The sequence below is a fragment of the Microtus ochrogaster genome, chromosome 1, assembly GCF_000317375.1.
Source record: "Microtus ochrogaster isolate Prairie Vole_2 chromosome 1, MicOch1.0, whole genome shotgun sequence".
Classification (NCBI taxonomy): Eukaryota; Metazoa; Chordata; class Mammalia; order Rodentia; family Cricetidae; genus Microtus; species Microtus ochrogaster.
The window spans coordinates 45375978-45399298 of record NC_022009.1 but is presented as its reverse complement, the minus strand read 5'-3'; positions in this window follow the sequence as shown (position 1 = coordinate 45399298).

Genomic DNA, 23321 nt, shown 5'->3' with positions numbered 1-23321 from the left:
TTCTCCGAGGCCATGTACTTTGGAGGCTGGGGGCAGCAGGACACTGGGGCTCAGCAGGACACTGGGGCTCAGCACTTACAGCTCTTCACCACCTGGGCTCCCTTTTCATGGAAGCGGGGACTTCCTTCTCCTAGAGTTCTGAGGATTCAGAAGCTATGGAACCCTTCAGGAGAGAGCTGCGCTGGCCATTAGCCACAGAGCAAAATGCAGGGAGGATGCAAGGAAAGGTACTGCCGATTCAGACCGCTGTGCATTTAGGATGTGCCTACTGTGTACAAGGCCTCGGCTGGATTTTATTGGGGATCTGAAGAGATGACCTGTGTTCAGGGGCAGAAAGGCCAGTGTGCTCAAAGTAGCACCATAATGAAAGGTTCCATCAGGTGTCAGTGAGGTAACACACAGAAAGTGACAGGTGAGATGGGAGGGCTGGGGCAGCGGCTCTGGTGCCTCCTTCACCATGTTACACAGAAAACTGTAGGTGCAGAGACGGCTGAGCAAAGGTCACAGGTGGAAGAGCATGTGAGGAAGATCATGTGACCAGAGGCTGAGCTGTGGTGGGGAGCTAAGAGCCAAGGTTAGACCTGCAGTCTGGGGACTGAAAGTGCAGCTTAGGACTCTGGGCTTGCCTCAGGGTATTAGGCAGCCATGTTTGTTTTCCAAGACTCATTGGACAGACAAGGAGCTAGGGAAGGGAAAGACTGGAAACTGAGGCCAGGGATGAACTTTAGTCCTGCCCATTCTGGAAACGATGGTTGGGCAGGCAGGGCTGCTGGGCGGAGACAGCATGGCATGAAGAGCCCGGTGAAAGCACCAGGGACTACCCTTCCCATCAAAGACAACTGAGAGGGGTCCCAAGAAGGAAGGATCTGGAACCAAGCTCCAAACTGAACCATGCATCCCGAGAGCTTGGCCTCTGGGCCCCTGAATGGGCAGAGCCCTGCTCCCCAGCCCCACAGGGCTCTCCATGGTCCTGGCTTCCTGGGCCACTGTCCTCTGCAGAACAAACGCCCGCCTGTACATTCATCCCCCTGAGGGACCCCCACTTCTCCTGCCCTGGGCTCCTAGATTTCATTACCTCTAATGAGGCCATCCGAGGCTGGGCAAAGGCAATTACCATTGCTGGGCCTTCTGGTAAGCACTCTCAGAGCCAGGCAGGCATGCAGCCCCACTGCACACCACCCACCGCCTCACTGCCCTGTAATGAGAGGGGGAAATCCAGGAATTAATGAGGACGGGAAAATTAACCACGGCTTTGCTGGGCTCTCTACTCCCAAGGAGGCCTTCTGCAGGTTTGGGGCCTTGGACCTGCTTTAGGTCTAGGGGTGGGGAGAAGCTGTCTGAGTGCTAAGAGCAGTCTAGGGGTGGGGAGAAGCCTTGTGGGTGCTAAGAGCTTGCTGTTGTAAACACAGCCTTCCTTCCCCTGCCTGGCCTGAGGGAGGAGGCCTCTGGGGCACATCAATAGCAGGAACACCAGGAGCAGAACCTACCTACTCTGTAGCTTGACGGAGGTGTATAGGGAGTTGCCCACCCCTTAAAGGAAAATAACCTGATCAGGTGACCTTAGTGATGGAATGCCTGGGTTTCGTTCAGGCCCCAGCAGATACTCAGGGGATCAGAAAAGTGTCCACACAACAGCTCAAGTCTCCATTCCCATTTCAGCAGGCTACACAGCCCCTCCCAGCTCTCTCCTCACAGAAGAGGGTGTTAGGGAAGCTCCCAAACAGGTGGGCTTAGGAATGGGGAGGGGACCAGGAGGTGGCAGGAGACAGGTCTGCTACTCAGGGTCATCCCTCAGCTGCATACCAGTTCTAGGCCAGCCTGGGCTACAAGAGACCCTGCTTCAAACTAAACGAAACACAAAAAGCAAAAAAGGTTTCCTTCTGATAGCTCTGGAGGCCAAAGGGGCTCCCCTGATGAGGGCCTCTGAGTATATTCACCCTACTGTGAAGGGGGAGAACGCAAAAGGCCACAGGTGCTTTCTTAACGAAGCCTACTCCCTTGATAACTAACCTCACCCTGCAGTGAAGACCAAAGCCCACCGAGGAGTGCAGAGCCTTGTGAACTCCCTTTGGGCTGCATCTCCCATCACCGTTCTGGGGGCAGGGCTATGAATGTTCTAGTCTCTGAGCAGTGCTTGTCCAGTTGGCCGCACACTTAGGCATGAGGACACACACTTGAGGAGTCTGATTGGGGCCCAAGAGCGTGCACCCTTGTGTCCTCAGGGATTTGGAGGTCATCTGGCCTGCTGCCCTGAGTCCTTGGTTCAGTCTGTTGTAATCCAGGGTCAGCCTTGGATTTTGTAGCTGAGAGAATATGAAGTCCATGAGGGGGTATCACTTGAAGATGGTAAGAAACAGCCTGGGGCCTCCAGTTGCTGACATACGTACATACATACGTACATACACGCATACACATCTATTATATTATAGTGCATATAATACATACATACAACATATGTATTATGTATGCATATGCTGTGTGTATATATTATCTATATATTATATACACTACAATAAACACATACATATGTTGCGTTATATATTATATATGTGTATATGTACATATATGCATGTATGTATGAGTAAAGATATATATGAAAAGATATTGTAAACATATTTTCAATCTCTTTGTAAGAAAATTAAGTTTCCATGAAAGGACTGCGGCTTTCCTAGGCTCCTAACAGACTCCTTGCTGCTAAGTGTGCCCTAGGGGATGCAAAGGCCCTGAGCATAGGTGAGCAGCTGGGTGCTAATGCTCACAGAGACACAGGTAGATTCCAGGATCTGGGCTCACAGAGGTCCCGAGGGAGATGCCATTGGAGTGGGGTTCAAGGAGATGGGAGTATTGAATGGAGGTCCCCAAAAAGATCCCCAGAGCTGAGCCGCCGTGTGGAGGAACTTTAGGATCATCTGAGTTCCTTCCTCAGGCTGATCCTCCCTGGGGAGGCAGACATACTGGACTAGGGCCTGGGATGGAAGAGCTCTTCTTGGGCCCTGGAGACCAGTGATGGGCACTTGAGGCTTCATGTATACAGTTTCACCGTCATGGTCTCAATCATCCTGGCCAAGCTGTGTATTAGACCCAGAGGGACATATAGAAATGCTTCCATGACCAGCAGGTTGTCTGCCATTTCAAGTCGTTTCTCTGGAGACATTCTTCAAGGCCTTTGGGGCAAGGGCTTCATCCTTACGGAAGCATCTGGACCTCAGCACTGCCTGGATGTAGCTGCCCTTAGCCCCTCACTGCTTGGCTCATCTCTCTCTTGTCTTGGCACCAGCTGTCCTCTTTCTCTTGCAGCCCTGTCAAGAAGTGGTGCTGGAAAACCGAGTGGGGGAGGGGAAGGCCAGGCAAAGAGGTAGGGGGCAGCTCTGAGGAGACAATAAGGACCTAATGGTTTGATTCTGTCGTGACTTTTTGTTGTGACCAAAACCAACTTGGAATGGAGAGTTTAACTCAGCTTACACCTTACGGTTCAAGGCAGGAACTCAAATTGAGCAGGAACCTGGAGGCAGGAATTAGAGCAGAGACCCAGGCGGAGCGCTGCTCCCTGACTTGCTCTCCATCCTTTGCCCTACTTTCTTGTACTACCTAGGACCACCTGGCCAAGGGCATTGCCATCCACAGTAGGCTAGAGTCTCTCACACCAGTCATTAAGAAAACTCCCCAAAGGCTTGCTGACAGGTCAATCTGGTGGAGGCATTTTCTCAACTGAGCTCCCTGTTCCTAGATGACTTTAGCGTGTATCAAGTGGACCAGCTCAATTAACAGCCGGTCAACATGACATGCTGACACATCACTATTGAACCATAACCTATCTTTTCTAGTTTATCCCCAAGACCTCATATTAAAGGTTTGTTAAGGAATCCAGGCAGTGATAAAGGGGCAGAGCATTGGTCATAAGCCGGTGCCCTAGCATCCAGAAGGTTCTGGAAAAATCTTCTGTCTCTGCTCCGCCATGCAGAGCTAGTTTCTATTATACCCTGTCCTCCCTTCTAGATGGTCCTACCTGGGATTCCATTGTCGTCATCACCATGTCCCCCAGCCCTCCAGATTCTCAGAGTAAGTTATGCCCTATTGCTTGCCCCAAACCACCTGGCACTCATAACAGAAGCAGAACAGGGTGAAATGGTGGCAGGAACATTTGGATCTTGGAGTCGGTTTGTCCTTGCAACCCCTCTGGTGGGGTGAGCAGTCAGCCCTATATGGGTCTGTGTGCATGCTAATTGTAAGCCTGTTTGTTGGCTGTGTCTCTGAATAGCTTTTCCTGGTCGCTTTAATAATGAGAAGTTTTACGACATCAAATATTTCTCCTTATTAGCTGAGAAAGGTCAGAAACCACACTGTGTCTTCTTTCTTGTTGCCTGGGCAATCGGGTCTGACCTTTAATTATGAGGGAAGCCTACTGCTGTCTCCAGCAGCAGGCTAGTGTGGTCTGCTGTTGCCTAGGGCCTTTGGCCACAGTCTGTGACTCCTTGATTGCCCCTATGATTGTCGAGCCTCAGTTTCCCTGTCTTGACCAGGTGTTAAATTAGACTCTGGATGCAGGAACATCCTAGGGATTGGACTCGGTGTATGGGGACTGGCGGGGCGTGTCTCAGGGTTAAGAGTGTGCGTGGAGATGTTCCTCACCCCTCTCATGGTCATCTAGCCCAGAAGCTCTGGTTCTGACTAAGGATATGGAGTTGGGTAGTAGAGAATCCTTGTTTTACCTTGATAGGGTGACTGTTTCTTTATCCTGACCAGGTTTCAGTTGTCTCTCCCCAAGGAGTCAATACCCCACCCCCAATCAGCTCATTGAGTGTTCCCAGCCCATGAGGTGGGGAGACACTGCAGTCTTGCTGCACAGAAATGTCTGCTTCAGCAGAGTGGGGAGTAGCAGGTCCAGGCCTGGAGGAGACTCAACAGGCATGTCTGCCGCCAAAACATATCCTGACCATATATTATGGGGCTGGTAGAGCCGAGGCTTTGTGAGGTCAAATAGCCCGAGATGGGCCAGGTTGTGTGGACAGGCTCTGAGATGTGTGGGACCCTACCATTCCCTCCCCGTTTCTGCTGCCTTCGCTTAGAGAGGGAGAAGGGAGTTTTGGCTAAAATCCTAAAGATTTGTCTTCACTGGATACCATGGAAAGGACTGGGATTGAGAGAGCCGAGGAAGGCAGTGGCACATAGATGCCAAGGTAGCAGCCTTGGGAAGAAGCAGGCCCCACCTGCAAAAGGATGCCAGGCCCATTAAACAACCGGGGTAGAAAGCTGGATGGGGTCCACCCTTCTCATGATAAATGGGGTGACTCGTGGGCGCCGTCAACACATACTAGAGAAATCCAAGGAGCCTGAGATTGCCCTCTGCACAACAAGTCTTGTGGCAAAACCGACTGGAAACGGAGGACTGCCAGTGCCTTGGTTGCCTGGCACTGCCTGGAGCTCTGTGGCCAGTAGCAACCACCCAGGAGCCATTCTGCCCCTAGAGGGGGATACTTGGGAGGGACACAGGAGGAGAAAAACATGGAACTTTCTCTGACGGGATCCATGCACCTCTTGCCAGGTTTATACTTGGAAATGAGAAGCAAATGTGGGGGAGACATGTCAGACATCCCAGACTCGGAAACAAGCTAGTGGTTTAGAGGAAGGGGGGCGGTAGTTTGTGTAGGGCAGCCAGGCTCCATTGGGGGAGAGTCCTCCTGAGTGGCAGTGATACCACTGAGCCACACCTAGCTCTTGGGCTCTTGTCCAGCCTCTTGTGTAGGCTGTCACATGAATGGGGTTTCCAGGCTGGAGTCTACAGCCTGGAGGCAGAGAGCCTGGGGGTGCTGAACTTGGAGACACGCATGAGAATGCCATCCCATGTCTGCAAAATTTCCATGGGCAGAGGGAGGCAGAGACGTTCATGGAATCAGACGCTGCCCCTCTATATCCTTCACCACACTCCAGGATCCTAGTGGCCCTTCCCTGTGCCTGGAAACTATGGGCGACAAGGCTAGGCCCAACTCTCCCAGCCATCTGCACTCTGGGAGGGGGTGGAGGGGCTCAGATTTGGGGATGGAGAGTGAGGGCAGACTCCTGGAGAGCTGAGGGTCACTACTTCTTACTGGGCGGTTCCGTGGTTCTTGTGTTTTCTCCTGCCCTTACTAAGCTGATGGCTCTCAGGATGTTTCCCTTCCCAGGCCACACAGAGGCCATAGGATTGGTGTCCTTAGGTCTGTTTGCTCCACACCTCCCTAAGTCTCTCACACTCAGAGCCAGCTGAGACCGGAATGAGCTCCCTGCCCTTGGAGAACCTTCACCTTCAAGCGGGAAGGAAGCTGCAAAGTAAGACCAAGCAGAATCCGGAGGCTGGGCCTGGGTAGCAGCAAATTTGCCTAGGTCTCAAGGCTGACACCCCATGACTCACAAGATCAGAAGGGTTCCCACCACTTTCTGAGAGACTGTGAGGAAGGGGTGACCATTCTCTGTAAGCCCCACCCCAGCTCTGGGAGGCTATGTGCAAAGTGAGGGTGGCAGGACTCTTAGGGGACCTCTAGCAGAATCTGGTCCCCAGCTCCATCTGTGGCACTACTGCCCGCTGGCCAACTGGTGGCCAATCTGAACAGCTGGTGGGAATGGGCACCTGACTGCCATAGTCCCCAGTGGAGGAGAGGGCGTTTACAGAACTGGTTTCCAGCTCACCACTGGCCAGCCATGACCATCCTTCTGAGGAGCTCAGGGGCCTCCTCTGGGCTTCCAGAGAAATGGATGAAAAATAACTTTCTAAAATAATCCAGACATGCCCAGATTACCTTCCCTGAACCAGAAACTCAAGGGACTTGGGTCTTCCTGGGAAGATATGAGCCTGGGCAGACAGCCCAGGGGTAGTGCTGGGGGCCTCTCTGAACTTTTGTTTTCTTCTGCGTAGGACAATTAATGAGCCTGGGCTGCTGTTGCTGTGAGAATCAAGAAACTGAGGCACAAGAGCCCTGTAGACCAGGGCATGTCCGTGGAGCCTTTTGGATGAGGTTATTTCTTCTAAAGGGGTTCTATACACGTCCGGCTCCCCCATACGTCAGCAGTAAGTGTGCAGCTCCAAGATACATGGTGGGAACTCTGACCTCCTACGCTCCACTCGGTCACCTGGCAGCATGCAGCCTTGCAGCTGCTCTCTGGGCGTTTGCAGGGCTGGACCACGACCCACGCACCTACATGCTGTAGGCACCTGTCTGCCCCACCTCCAGGATATGGGTGGTAATGAGGAGCTGAAGGGATAGAATTTGTGGCCATCCAGTTCATTCATACCTGTAGATGTCACAGAAGGCATGGTCGCCCATCCCCAATTCCTAGAGGGGCTTTAGCATCTCGTGAAGTCTGCTTGTGGGAGTCCAAGCCTGTTCCAAAAAACCAGGGAGGGACAGAAAGCATAACTGGTCTGCATGGTAACAATAACCACATGCCTTCAGGCTGAAGGATGCTGGGTGTCAGTGGGTCCTGCCTGTGAAATTCAGTGATGGGAGGGAGAGACTACTGTCATTCCTTTCTGAGTGTTCTAGGGGGCAGGAGGGCCTTATTGCAGAACAAGGGAAGAGGCCTCCTAGTTCTATTGCAAGCAAGGGAGACTCTAGAATGGGACCAGTGTCTCAAGGCCACAGGAAGCAAGGTAGCAATAAGGTTCCCAATAAGACTCCTGCAGGTAGGTCCCAGGAGGTCCACAGGGTGGGCCTCAACCAAATTCCAGAAGAAGTATAATAACCATATGCCTGACAGCTCTGGGCTGGGAAATGATGGTCCTGAGAGCCACTGTGACTCACCAAGAATCAAACTTAACTCCTGCCTGGAAGAGACTTCTCAGCTGGTAGTGGGAGGCAAGCAAACAGATTGTCTCTGGCTAATTGGCACCATTGAATTGACTCAGGCTTTGGGGAAGAGATGGGAACAAGATGGAGACAGACGGTCTTTGACCTAAAACACAGAGGAACTGTGCCCAAGGATAGCATGGACCCCGGATGAAGGTCCAGCCTCTAGTTGCCCCTCCCCACCCTGTGTCTTCCTCAGCCAGCTAAGGAAGACTGAACCCAGTACCGGGAGGGAGATGGTGCATTTGCCCCTAGCCTGCTGGGCGAGTGTGGCATGGAAACGACACCCAGCTGGAGCGATCTACATCTTGATCAGCTGAGGTGAGACAGCGCCCTGATGCTGAACCAGTCACTGAGCGAGGTAGGTGTAGGGAAGGTTGGGACCAAAAGAAAAATCACTGCTTCTTTCTGCCCAAGTCCCATTGCCAGGTGACTTGCTATGACCTGACATCAGGGGTGACATTCCTAGATGCTGCTCCTAGGCCCGGCTGCTCTCAAGACCTGAGTCACACCCTATTTAGTAGCTTGGGGTGGCTTCACTTCGCACTGAGCACCCTTTAATAAGGCTATTAAAGAGCAGATGGGAACGGCTGTGTTACCAGAGACTCTACCATCTCTGTCAGCTTTCACAGAACCCCAGCGGGGGCCCTGGTGCTTCTATGGGTCTCTGATGGACACCATTCCAGACTGGTGATTTTGCCAGTTTCCTGAAGTTAGGCTTCCTCCATTTCCTTCCTCAGATCCTACCAGGGTCCAGAGGGTCCCCTTGGGGAATTTGAGCCTGGCTAGGCTTAGGGTTCTGGACTCTGGTGGGTGAGGCGGGTGCATGAAGGAGACTGTGAGAACGGAGAGTATCCCGGGCTGCATTATCCAGTAGGTTCTTCCTTGTGAGAAGCCAAACGTGCTATTGCCCACTCTTACGGTGGGCAGGGGCGGGTGGTGTCAACTGCGCTGTAGGGAACAGGCAGGAGGCCAGGGACAAAGGTGTCTTCCAGGGCACACTGGCAGGAAAATGCAGCCGGAGCTGGCACAAGTCTTTCAGTTTTTTCCTGTACAGCGGAGCTTTCAGGAATCCTGTAGCTGTGCTCAGACAGAAACCCAAGACAAAGATTCCCCCACTCCATTAGTCTCGGATCCCACCGAAGGCTTCCCAAGCACCCAGTGTCCAGCCCTTAGCACCCAGGACCACCCCTAGAACCCCAGATGGTCTTATCCACCCTACCCAGGACGCAGTATCCCAGAACTTTCTTCCCGATGCCACTTCAATGGACTCTTTCCAAACCATGTCCTCCTTCTGTTCCCTGGTCCTTGACGTGGGAACTTAAGTCTGCAGGAACATTCTCCTAAGGGCTAAGAAAGCATATAGGACATCCCATAACCCTCGAGAGACAGATTCGTCTATTTTCCCATCTTTGCACCTCCACTCATCCTCTCCCCCCTCCCATCTGTTCCTTGTTCCTAAATAGTGTCACCACTGCCTGACTCTGTGGGCTCAGCAGCCTTGCTAAGGCAAACTCATCCTCTCTAGAACCTTCTCCACGAACCCTTGAAGGTCTTCTCCACAGCTCACGGATAAGACCCTCCATGGAGGGCTCCACGATAGCTTCCAGTGACGCCTTACTCCCTTTCTGTCCCTTCTTTGCCCCTCCCATGGCACATGCCCACTTTCCAGAGCAGGCTTCACCGTGGAGCTGAGAGGCACAAACGTAGGGGCTACCTCGCAAGGGTTAGCTAGACTAGAAAATGTCAGGGCCCCACTGATACGGAAAGTCTGGGGTGCTGGGCTTCAGGTGTCAGTCACTTGGCATCAAATGTCAACACAAAAATAGCACACAGTATAGCAAACAATATTTCTTTTAAGGTTCTTTTGTTTTTAAAGGTGTCCAGCCTTGAAGTTCTTTTCAATATGTCAGGCTTTTTTTTTTTAAAAAAAAGATTAAAATGTATCAGATTATTAAATAGAACTGATTCAGACTTAATTTAACAAACTGTAACATTTTTATCATTTTTATAAAGCCCTTTTTAATGAAAACCGTCTACATGGAGACCAAATATTCAGACCAAAATCATGTTTTCGCTGTATATTTGTTATCCCTGAAGATGTTATTCCCAGATTTTACAGAAATAATAAATTTTGTTTAGAAGCCCAGGCCTCTGAGGTGGTGCCACACATCTCTGAATTTCCCAATTTGCAGTTCAAGAAGCTAATCCCACTGTAATTCTTCATAGTTGGCAATTCCCGGCTGCAATTTCATACCTCCATCCTTGCCTCTTTGTAAGCGTGGGGCTTGTAGCAACACTCGGCCCAATATGTTTATTTTACATGAGCCTAAAAACACTGTTCCAATAAGCACAAGCATATTTTCTCAGTGACAAGATGTTTTCTTCCTGTGGCTCCCGATTTCACAGGTCACTGCCTGTGGCTGTTTCCCACGAGCGGTCTCCTGGGTCTCCTGGTGCCAAGTGGGAGGTGTCGAGGCCAGACAGTGGAGAAGCTGTCCTGGAGCTCTATCTGCCCGTTGGCCATGCAGGTCTGTCCTGGATACCCCTCCATGACACCTCGTCACCAAAGGCATGACATCCCCTGGGGGAATCACAGCTATTGTAACACGCACCTTGAAAGTGACTTCTCCGGTCCCAGGCCTGCGACCTGTCCTGGTGACTGTCCTATGGCCCTATGCCATGTAGAAAATAGAGAAATGTTGGAAGAGCTTAGGATCCCTATGAGGTGGAATAAGCCCTGTAGCCCCAGCTGGCAAGCTCATGTATGTCCAGTAGGCATGAAGCCAGTCAGTACAGCCAGGAGAGGGGGCACCTACCTGGGTTGGCCTCTGTGACTGCAGAAGTCAGGTGGGGTCATGTGGTCAGGCAGTCTCTTTTTTGGCTCTTACTGAAGTACATCATATTACCCTGGGGACCTCTGGTGACCAGAAGGGAATTTGGTGTGGATGAGGGTACCCACAAGCCAAAGAGCAGTAGCCCAGCTGAGCCATCAAAGCAAACTTTGGCCAGCCAGGGGCAATCAGAGACCATGGGAGTTTTACAGGCGCCGATGTGAGTTCAGAGAGAGCCCACTGAAAATATAAGGTACTTGTATGCAGGAACAACAAATGGAACTAGAGACACATGGGTAGTGATAGAAACAGAGAGGAAACGGACTAGAGACCCGGGAAAGGTCTGAGGCATCATGAACCTTCACAGGTCATTCCCGTAGTCCCTGCCTGTCCCATGTTTGAGTCTGACATGCTTTTTTCAGACTTTCCTGTCCCCTACATGTCCCCTGTATCAGTGGTTTCCAGTCTTCCAGTTAACTGGTTTCTCTCATGGTATTCTTGATGTCTTTCCGGGCCCCACTCTCCTGCTTTGGGTCCCTCTTGCCATGTTCATTTCTCCATCCTGACTGGATTCTGAGGAAAACTCCCAGTCTTCTCCCAGGCAGGCTAGAAAGGGAAGCTGTGATCATGCCTTTGAAGAGCTCTGAGGTACTTCAGCCTCTGGGAGCTGCTGTCCTGTGGGTTTGCATTTCCAATCTTCTACCCAGTTCCAACTTCACTTTGAGAGCACTGTGTTTATGGGACCCGAGAGAGGAGGAACAATGGTCCGAGCCTACTTAGGATTGAAGGCTTCTCTGGAATATGAGACTCTCATAGCTAAAACTAGGGAAGTTTCTGGTAAACAGGGAGGTCGGCTCAGCTCATGTCTCTGTGACTAGAAGTTGTGTTCTGTTGGGGGTGGTACATGCTGTGGCTCAGGCTAGGTGGTGCCAGAGCATTTCCTGTGTAACATCATTAATGTCCCCCCTCAGTTGCTTCTGTGTATCAGGAAATGCTGTCCTAACTTTCTCTCCCAGACCCCTGTGTCATATACCCTGCTCACACTGATCACTGCAAGTCGTACCCAGGGCTTGATTGCCTAAGTAAGCGGCCTTCCCAGGAAGCCAGTCCTCACAGCAGACCTGGGAAGTCACAAATGAGGGCAAAACTCCCTAAGATTTCCCTGTGAGAGGTGACATCATGGTGGCTAGCTCTAGAGACCCCAGGCCTCTTGTCTCCCAGCCCAGGGCTTTTACCACAGGGCACTGTGCCCAGGTGCAGCCTGGGCAAATCCCACAACCTTCTCCCAAGAAGCTGGACCACTTTTCAGTTCAGCTGAGGTCACTGAGAACTCCATGGGACTTTATGTCACATCCAGGCTCCCAGTCCTCATCGCAGCACAGGCCCCCAACTGGCTCTTCTTGCCAAACTGGGAATGTTCTGAACCCCGTGCTGCGAAGAACAAAGGTCCAATTCAGTCTCCCGGGGGGGCAAGGGATCTCATTAAGGCTCTGGCAGCCGGTGTGGGGTCGAGGTATTGTTTTTAATGGAAAAAAACAAGAATTTGCTGTTGTGTTAGATTAAAGGCTTTGCCCTGGGGAATTAATCAGATTGCTACTGGCTTTCTGTCCAGTAGCCTTTGACTTCTCATCCTTAGAGAAGTCATGGGCTAGGGATGCGAAGTTGTTTTAGTTCCCTCTTTGTTGTTTAATGAAGGCCCCATAGCAAGGCTTCCATGGTGGACTGAATCACCCCTCACCTGCTTAGCATGGGCTCTGAACAGTCTGTGGCCACCATCTCCATCAATCCATCCATCCATCCATCCATCCATCCATCCATCCATTCATCCATCATCCATCCATCCATCCATCCATCATCCATCCATCCATCCATTCATCCATCATCCATCCATGCATCCATCCATCATCCATCCATCCATCCATCCGTGCATCCATCCATCCATCCATCATCCATGCATGCATGCATCCATCATTTGTTTCATCTTGTCAACCAGCTCTGGTCATAGTTACTGTAGCTGGGAGACCTGTAGGAGATGACAATGCCTCCAGAATCATGTCAAATGCTCCTGTCCCCTGGGCTACAGCTTCCAGGACACCAATCCCCAGGACTCAGGTGGGGAAGACCTGGATAATGGTCACACTAATTCTTCACGGCAGGCATTGCCTCCTCTTAGAATAAGAAACAGCACCTGGCTAGGGTCCCAGCCCTCCCTACCCCTTGCTTCAGGCCAGCAGCCCCACCGGGGCTGCCCATCATTATTTTGCTGCAGTCAGGATCTCACACAGTGCCTAGGCTTGCCTCTACCTGAACGTCCTCCTGCTTGTAGCCTCTTGAGTGCCGGATCACAGGAGCACCACCATGCCTGGTTTTACACTTTTTAAAAGGAGTTTTTGCATTTAAATTTTTTTTACTGTGCATGCAGATTGGGTGTACAGGTGTGTACTTGTATGTGAAGGCATGTTTGTGTGTGTGAACTTGTGTGATGTGGAAGTCAGAGTCAGCCATGGGCATGGATGTCCTCAAGGGTTAATCTCTAAGACACGGTTTCTCCCTGGGACCTGAGACTCTCTGAATAGGCTAAGCTGGTTGGTCAGAGATCCTGGTAGATCCTTCTGTCTCCACCTCTGGGGTGCTGGGATTACGGGCATGCACTGCCATGCAGCCTTTTGTGTGGGTTCCGGGGATCAAACGCAGGCTGTCACACCTGTGTGGCAAACACTTTGCAGACTGAGTCATCTTCCTAGCCTCTGTGAAGCTCCCTGCAAAAGAAGAAAGTGCCAGAAAGTTCTTCAGAGCCTCAGAAGCTCCCAGCTAGCGAGTTCCCTGTGGGGCCTGCAGTTTTCCTGAGGGAATCACAAATTCTCTTCCTCCTCCACAGAAATGTGACTGCTGGACAATCCAGGAGCTCCCACCACTGTGCACACAATGCTCATAGTCTTTCCACTTTGTACCAGAGGGTGTCCTGTCCAGATAGGAGACAGAGCCTCTGTATGTGCCCAGAACTCAGTGTCATGTGTAGGGGGACACATCTGAATTGCTCTAAAGTTGCTAGGAGTTCTAAAACCCATCTTTGTACCCACAGAGGGTCTGGCTGCCACTCAGATACAGTGGGAGCTAGGTAGGTGATCTTTTGCATGCCACTGTCATTGAAGGGCCCACCACCAAGATACCCAAAGTTCCCTAGTCCATAATGGCAAAAACACCCTGTAACTTTGATCCTTCAGTCTAGCATCATCCTACTTGGATGAAAGATGTGGGGGGCACAGAGCTTAGGAATCAGCAGACAGAGAGGTACTCCGAGTAAGAGGAGACAGGCACACCCAGAGACCAGAATGAAAAGGTGACTGAGAGGTGGGAGGAGACACTTCAAGTGCTGCTGATTGGCAAGGGAACGAGACCCTCACCAACCAAACCTCTTAAAGACGAACAGAAATAGCTCTCCGTGGAAAAATAGACACTGTTCTGAACAGGCAATTCCTGGAGGAGCAGAAATAGCGGTAAACATCTGAAGAGCCTTTGGGACAGGGGCTTTGGAACAGGACAAAGCCCGTGAGACACAGAGTTCTTTTGGCCAGTTACAGGGGCCCACAAGTTCCCCCTTGACAGCATCCAGGACGATGTAGTGTGTGAGCAGTAGGGACCTGTGTGCACAGCTATAGGAAGACTGGCAATGTGTGTCCCTGCGGGCTGGCACTATAGCGGAAGTCTTGTTCCCACCAGGAAATGTCTTGGACTCTCAGGCCACCTTTATGGCTCTCACCTAAGTTCCTGCAAAATGACACCCCCTTCATAGCAGGAAGAGGCAAGGGCAAGGTGACTCCCACTAGCATGTCCTCCTTGAAGAACTGGGCTGAAGGAGCCCAGACCCAAGGGGCAGACCTTCCCCATTTCTTCGCTCTTCTTCAGTGGGAAGGGCAGAGATCCTCAGGGCAGCCCTGGCCTCTGTGTCTAAGGAGGGGCTGTGGAGGGAAGCAGCGGCTGGGCTGCCCTTGTGGCCACTCCGAAGACTGTCTACCATGGCCTTGAACCAATTTCTTTCCCTCTGGGGGCCTCCACCTCCATCCCCAGCCAGTACCTTTACAACTCAAGTCTTCCTTCCATGTATACTGTCCCTGGCACAAGGGCATGCATCCTGAGCCCCTCTTAGCAACCTATGGGGAGACTCCAGTGACCTGTGACCGTAGTCTAGCAAGGGTACAGGAATGGACCTGGGCCCAGGGCCTTTGTACACCAGTAGAACTTTCAAACGAGACTGTAGCAGTGGTGAAGGTGACCCTGGAACTGAGGATTTGGCCACTCCAAATTCCTTACCCAAAATCTATGGCGCCAACCCTGCTTGTTAGATTTGGGGTAGTTTTGTTCCACGGTAACTGGGAGCTAGTCTAAAAAAGTGAAGGGGTCTGCCTCTAAGGAAGGGTTGAGCCCTGTCTGGCCACTGTCTGACCTGTTCTAACCCAAGAGTTACTGACAGAGAAACTGAGTTTGAGACAAGGTGGGCCTGTCTAAGGCAGCTACTGCTTTGTTCAGAGGCTGAAGTCTCTTTTATGAGGAGCCCGACCTTTGGGTCTCTAAGGAAGACTTGTTGCTGACTAGAAGAGCTTCACGGGAGGTGGTCCTTCGATTGTGCAAGAGGTAGGCCAAAGCAGATAAGAATGGGTTAGCCTCTGTTCCTCTCATTTTCCTTCTCCCCCAGTTACTGACTTCATTATCACCTTTAAAGGAAACAGGCAAGTCAGAAAGGGTTGGGGTTCAGAGGCGAAGAAAGTGGTTCAAGGCCATGGCAGACAGTCTGTGGAGCGGCCATTAGGGCCTCTTTCCAAAGCAGCCCAGCCGCTGCTTCCCTCCGTAGCCCCTCCTTAGACACAGAGGCCAGGGCTGCCCTGAGGATCCCTGCCCTCCCTACTGAAGAAGAGTGAGGGAGTGGGGGAAGGTCTGTCCCTTAGGTTTGGGGTTCATTCAGCCCTTTAGGCTCCAGTTCTGGGCTGTATAAAATGAGTTTCCCAGATAGGAGACAGGACACCTGACTAACTCCAAATAACAGAAAACTAGATGGTTTCTTTCTTTCTTTCTTTCTTTCTTTCTTTCTTTCTTTCTTTCTTTCTTTCTTTCTTTCTTTCTTCTTGTTCTTGTTGTTGTTGTTGTTGTTGTTCTTCTTCTTCTTCTTCTTCTTTTTCTTCTTCTTCTACTCCTCCTCTTCCTCCTCCTCCTCCTCCTCCTTTTCTCCTCCTCCTCCTCCCTCTCTCTCTCCGCCTCTTCTTCTTTTCCTAGTGAAAATGCATCTCAACAGTATTAGGGATAAAGTTGCATTAAAGGCTGATCTGAGACTTCCAGTTAGACAGGGAATCCCTTTTCTTATCTGGCCAACCATTCAGTGTTGTGGTAAGGGCAGATAGACTGCACACAGAGATGATAATGGCCTTTGTGTTTGCCAATTGTTTCCTTTCTTGGGTTTGAGAGTCAGGACCTAGCCTGCAAACACTGGCACCTAAATACTAAACAGTTCTTCTTGATCAGTGGTTACCTGAACCTGAGTTTCTGCACTTAGGGTCAGTGCTGTACAGTCCTCTAAGTGGAGGTGGCCTGGGATGTCTGGCAATGAGCTCCCTGTCATGGGAGATATGCCAGCCCTTGTATTCAGCAAGTGTTGACTGTGGCAAAGAGCCTACAGAGTGGGGAGAGAAAGGGATGAACCCCCAGCATACCCACAGGACCAATAAGAAGTCTCTAGGGACAGCTGGAGCAGAGCCCAAGGACTGAGCAGTTGGCCATAATCTAGAGATGTATAAGCTGAGAGGGAGCCTGGGTGGGCACTGCCCAGGCCAGGGCAACAGTGATAAGACAGATAATCTGCATAAAGCTCCGGTGCCAGCTCTAAAGACTTCAAATCGCAATGGCTTGTCTCAGTTCTTAAGGTTTGATGCCGGAGATGAGGCCAACGGAGCTGGAGTCAAGGCACCAACAGTGCTAGGACCTCTCTGGGGAGTCCAGGGAGCTCTGCCTGCTGCCTTTCTGGCTTCAAGGAGACATCATGCTTCTTGGCTTGTGGCTGCACACTGATGCCCTCTCTCATCATTACCTCTTTCTCTCACCTACCTCCTTCTACCTACTAAACACCCCAGAAGGGCACTGTACAGTTCAGGACCATTCATGACTGTGTCCCCATCTCGAGGTCCTTATGGACATCTGTAAGTCCCTGTACATGGCTACTCCATTTTCCGGAGTCATTGTCCTCTGATTTCCCTCAAAAGGACTTAAAATGACCCATTGAAGATGGCCAGGTAGCTCAGAACTTTCTATGAATGCTGGGGTTCTAAGCAGAGGTGAAGGTACCTCTCGGTTCCCCGGTCTAATGTGCTGTGTATAAGGCCAGCCTCGGACCTTGGGCAACCTGGACCCTATAGTCCTGGTGCTGGCCAGTGTCTTGTGAGCTGGGATGGAGCCTATGGACTGTCGCTGAGGCCCAGCTAGGGGCTCTCTGGCCTCCTCCAGGCAGCCGCTGTGGGGCTGGCTGGACACACATGCTTTACATTAAGGCTGCAGAGTATGTTTTCCATGCAGTCTGGCACATGGGGATGCCGGCTGTGCGGGGTCCTGGCTGGCTGACACAGTGGCAGGATGCCAAGGCTGTGTGAGCTCTAGAGAGAGGCCCTGAAACTGAAGAGAAGGAAGGAGGTCTGGGGTGATAGTGAGATCAGGGAGACCAGGTCTGCTTTCCAGGGAGCTGGGCCATGAGGAGCATCGAGTTCCACCTTTGGGGTTCTGACAGTGTCCTCAAATCAAGGTCACCAGCAGTAGTGGGATGGGCAGAGGTCTCAGGCTTCAGTCTGCTTGGCCTGGTCCTGTGACTTTAGAAGTTTCTGGCCCTTGCCTGTCTTCAGGGTTGACTGCCCCCACATGGGCCTCCACACACTGAGACTTGGTTGGTCCTGGAGGGAAGCCTGGTTCCTTCTGTCTGTGGAGAATTCGCTGAAGTTTTGACATGGTCCCCAGAATGCTGGCCATCCCTGCCTCCTGCACCTCCACTTTCAGGGCTGTTTTCCCAGCCAACACCTCAGTCTTACCCTTGCTCTAAACTGTTCATCCCATTTCTCACCCTGGAGACTTTGTTCTCTATCCCATGAAGACCTCTCCCCCAGCTCTAGCCTCAGTGTTCTGGCAAGAGCCCATACCTCAGAGGTGGTCACCAGGGGGTGTTGGAGGGGACGTTCATTGTCCCTCATGTTACACCTAAGGGGGTTGGGTCCACAGGCGATACTGCATCAATTGCCACAAACCAGGTCACTTTGGACATTACCTCCAGCTTGAACCATGGTACTGCTGCCACTGCCCTTATGACTCTGGTACCTGGTCCCTCCATGTTCATACTGGGGGACAGACTAAGTCAGAGCGATGAGATTCTGCTGGGCTAGGGGATAGCTTTAGAGTTGTAAGTGGTTAGTGGGGAAAGCTCATGCAGAATGGGACATGAGCTGGGTTATGGAGGATGAATCGGAATGTGTAAATGGAGAATTTGGTGCTTGTGTGAACGCACTCATCTCTATGGACACAGAAGTAGGCAAATCACAGCCCAGTGTCAAAATTCTACCTGAGACCTGTTTTATATATCCTGGGAACTGAAAATAACTCGACAGGTTTGAAGGCTTATACTTTAAAAAAGAATAAAGAAGAGTCTGCGGCCAGAGCTTTTGCTGAGAGTCTAGCAGGGCCATTTCTGCCAGGGACAAGTTGTACATAGGGAAGATGCTCCATCGGGCTCTTGTCACACAGAGCAGGGGGCTCCAGCTGTCCTGAGGATGGGAAAGAGCTACAGCACTCCAGCTTGTGGATGCTGCAGTGTGACCCCAGCCCCTCTCCCAAGAAGGTAGGATGAAATCATTGTTGTCCCCGGGCTGAGCAGACCCACCCCTTCCAGCCAGATCCGTGACCCTCGGGCCTGGGAGGGAGAGGACTCCCACACTCATCTGTGAATTAGGCGTATTTTCCACCGGCTGGCTGAGTCTGCAGGGACCCAGAGAGAAGACGTTCCAAGCTTTGTAATGTTTCAGCTCTAATGAGCTGGAATTCTGGTGGTTACTTCTAATCCCACTGTGTTTACTCCAATCAGCGATCGAAGGTTGGCCAGGATAGCTGTCATTCCTTCTGTGATTAGTGCTCTGGCAGGCCGGTCTGTTTTCCAGGAAAGGCCCCTCATCCCCATCTCTGCATAGGCTCAAGGCAGCAAGGCATCTTCTGAGGCTGAGACTCAAGGCTCCAGGCTGGAAAGCACAGCACAGAGGTGCACACAGCACAGAGGTGCACACAGCACAGAGGTGCACACAGCACAATGGTGCACACAGCACAGAGGTGCACACAGCACAGAGGTGCACACAGCACAGAGGTGCACACAGCACAGCGGTGGACTGGGCTTCTTAGAAAGTTCAGGGACTCAGTACTCACTCTAACTGGGCCTGTTGAGTGACCTGTGACTCCCCAAAGCCACAGCCTGTTCTATGCTCCCCAGAAACATGGCTGGAGACCACATTTGAATGAACCAGTTGTTTGAAAGATGACTCCAGTAAACACAGGGGGGAAGGAGGAATTTCCAAACAAGTCATCTGGGCCACCTGGGCCACCTAGGGCTCAGTCTTGGTGGCGCTGTAGAAGTCACGGTGATGTGAGAGCCGTGGCGCTACCTTACACAGACGGAGTGTGGGAGTCGGGTGCCAGCCCTAGGCATGCCATCCTGGTATAGTGAGCGTAGCCATTGAAAGCTTCAAAGAAAGTTTTCTTTGTCTTCAAGTCAAGAGGTGTGGTCACTGCACATGGAGGCTGTTGGCATGTGCCAGAGCCTGTGACATTCAGGGCCTTTGCCTAGTCCTGTTACCTTGTTTCCTTCCCAGTGCCTGGACTGCTGTTGTCACCGACATGTTCTTCTGAGCTGCTCACTGAGTTGTTCCTGTTTAAAATGCCACTGTGACCCGGTGTCACGAGCAGATGTAACCTCAGTGCTGTCACCTGCGTAGACATTCTGTGGCAGATCAGGGAAAGATGATGGGATTCCTGGGGACCCGTGGACACCTCATGGTATGGCTTGTCCTCTGGGCTCAGTGATTCACACATGCGAAGAACCAGTTTGGGCTGGTTCTTGCAGCCAGGATCTGCCCTGTCCTACCTGATGCTCACCTGCTTTGAGCCAGGGTCAAGGCTGTGCTGGCTTCTCTGCCACTCACGAGCCTGGTAGTGCCCATCTGGCTATAGCAACCAGACCCTCCATGACCTCCGCCCACTGGCTAGCAGGGCCAGTGACATGACACATACTTTCGATTTTCTCCTTTCAAAGCCTGCTGCTCCATAGCCTTGGATGGCATTGGCTCTCTGCCTGGGATGGCTATCTGGAGTCTGGAGTGGTGGAAATGGTAGCGGTGGTGGTGGGGGCGGGGCAGGAGGTGTTCCTGCCCACTCTGTGTGAGAGGCCAGGGTGTGGCAGGGTGCAGGGACCTGGATGAAGGTATAGTCTGTTCACAGGGTAGGAGTTCAGGAAGGCCCAAGGCTGCCCTCAGTACCATGGCACAGCTCCACCCAAAGTTCTTGGAACCCTTGGGAGTCCATGTCCATGCGGGATACAGGCCATGGGAGCTACTCAACCCTGGCCACAGGCTCACAGCTCAGAACTTGCACATCTGCTTGGGAAGTATTTCCTTTTTTTATGGGCAAGTTCCAACTTGTTAAATTTTACAGCAGCAGGGAACTTGTAACCTTCGCTTAGAAGTTACAAGGGCCTGGGGTGAACACACCCCATAAAGCCCAGTGGCCCGTGGGAATCTGCTTAGAGGCGAGTCCAGGCACCTCTTCCAGCATGCAGGCAACACTGAGGCTCCAGGATGACGATGCCTTGGGTGCCTTGAGAGCCCATCAGATGGCAGTGTGGTGCCAGGACCCCCCCCCCACAGAGCCCGGGTTGGTCTTTCTCTGTCTCCCAAACTATTCCTGGCTTCCCGGAACCAGAAAAAGGCATATCTTCCACACTGAGCCAGACCTCCACAGTGTCAGCAGCCCAAGTGCCCAGAGTCTTTGATCACCAGCCCCCAAAGCAAAGGTCCTCTGCAGATAGTCAATACTGAAGAGTTTATTGGTGAGAAAGTGGGGAAGGATGGTGACTGGGTATGTCCTGGTCCCAATGTGAAGAAAGTTCCTTATAAGGGAAAGAGCCAAGATGGTTTCAGAGAAGGCAGAGTGTTCACACAGTCAGAAGTAGTAGGGACAAGGGTGACCTTCTTTCTGTGGAGCCTCCATGGGGAGAATTTCCATGGGCAACTTTGCTCTGGCCCCAGGTTAACCATTTTAGAGCCTGACTTCTAAAACAGTGAGGTAAATTCAAATTGCCACGCCACACCGGCTGTCGGTTCATAGTGATGCATTCCGGTTTAAGACCCTGGATCAAATGTCCATGTTTCATTAGATGGTTGGCACCAAGACCAAAGCCCCTGCAATGATGGTGTGAGCGAGGGATTGGGGCAGGGGTGAGCGACTAGGTCACAAGGTGGCGAGTTCAATTGTGTTGCTGTTTTTATAAAAGAGACTCCAGGGTTTGCTGGCTTCTGTCACACGAGAAGATGGCCACGAACCAGGAAACAAACCCTCAAAAGAAATGGACTTGCCTATTGCCCTGATCTTGTGCTTGACCACACTGCCACTGTGATGAACAAATCATGGTCTATGGCATTTGATAAATAGCAGGCTGAATTGACAGGTGCCAAATTTCAGTGCCCATATGCATACGTCAGAAGTCAACTTCAGGTATCTTTTCTCCTCAGGTACCATCTGTCTTGTTATTTTGAGACGCCTCAGCTACATGCTATATTTAACCAAACCACCGCACCCCAACATGATAGTGTGAGAGCTCCCCCATGTTTACCAATGAGCAAGCATAGACCCAGATAGGTCAGAAAACTGCCCCAGGGTAGCTCAGATGGTGAGTGGCAGAACCTGGATTTGAACCCAGGTCTTTGCTGCCCCTTTGCCACAGTGAGAAGAGCTAGGGATCAGGAACCAGAAGCAGAAGGGGCTGGGATGACGACAGCTGCCTGGAGCTGGCAAGGGACAGGAGCCAGTATGCACAACTTGCTCCTTAACCTGAACTGCGGTCCTCGGAGCCAAGCATGGCACTGAGGACGTCTGGAAAGTCTAAGGGTATTTTTAATGTGTTTTCCTTTTAATAACTGCCTAAAAATATTTCGCCAGTTCCAAAGGAAAGGCTGCTTTGCTGTGGCTCCTCAAGCCCCTTCCACACAGAGGATTATGGTCACTCTGAAGACATAGATCTATTTTGGGGAGTCTTTGAGAAGTTTGCTTTTTACAAAAGTGTTGGGGAAAAAAAAAAGAGCCAAAGTAGAAACTTCTGATTCCAGCCAGAAAGAACATCCCCTTCTCTCCAGCCTGTTTGACAATAGAAAAGTCCTTACCTGGGAATGCCCTGAAAGCCAGGACTCCCAGGGACCCTGAGGGCAGAGCCCTATAGCAGAGGCTAGAGCTTCCTTCTGAACATATAGTTCTGAGGGCCAAGAGGCTCTCTCCCTATGTCCTGAAAGGTACACATGAAAGCTAAATCTTCCCCCAGCAGCAGGCACAGCAAGGCAGACTCCCATGCTGTGCCTGGGCCCCCTGTGATGGTGCTGGCCCAGTACGAACCAGCTACTCTCTGAACATCACATACCCGAGATGTAGCGGGGGAGGGGGGGAGTAATCTGGGAAGTGCTAGCTAGCTGGAGTTCTGTCTCATCCCACTGGGGACTTGTGGGGCCTGACATGGAGTCACTGACAATTTACCCAGCAGGAAACAGGTCATGCAAGTTAGAACTCTGCCTTTGAGTGGGGACAGCCTCTCCACTTTATCCCTTGGCTGTGAATCAGGGAGTGGTTGTAGCTAGTACTGAAATAGGAAATGGGGAGCTACAAGTCCACCCCAACTCCAGCCTGCACAATGCACCTTAGGCAGAGTGGCTGCTGTTAAATGGTAAGATTAAATAGAATCCAGATCTCCATTGCCACATCCCTCAAATATCCCAGATACAATAAAAACTCACTCATCAGACCAAGAGCCAGGCAATCACAGGGCAGCTGAGAAACAGCAGTCAGCGGATGCCAGCACTGGGGGTAAATCAGATGCTGGGATAATCTGACAGGGATTAGAAAACAGCCATCATAAAAAGCTTCCAAGGCAATTATGAACAGGCTCAAAAGCAGTTGAGAAAAAAAGAAAAGAAGAAAGAAACCCAACCAGAAAACCTCAGCAAAGAAATAGCAGGCATTTAAGAAAATGCCAAAGGAACATCTTAGAACTAAAATAATACAACAACTGAAATTCAGAAACCTTGCTCTGTGGGCTCAGTGCAAGAGTGAAGACAACCAAGGAGAGAATAATAAACTCCAAACAGGACAATGGAGTTCAGAGTCAAACCGATCTGCAAAAAGAACGCAGAAGGAAGATACACGGCAGCCCAGGAATCAGTGCAATGATGGCACAGGGTCAAACGTGGATGTTCTCGGAGTCACAGGAGAGGAAAAGAAAGGACTAAAGTAAAATTGGAAGGAATAATAACAGAAAATCCCCCTAAATTCGTGAAAAACATAAACCATAACCCTACAGATTCTGTCAGCAAGTAGCTGACAAAAACCCAACAAAATAAAG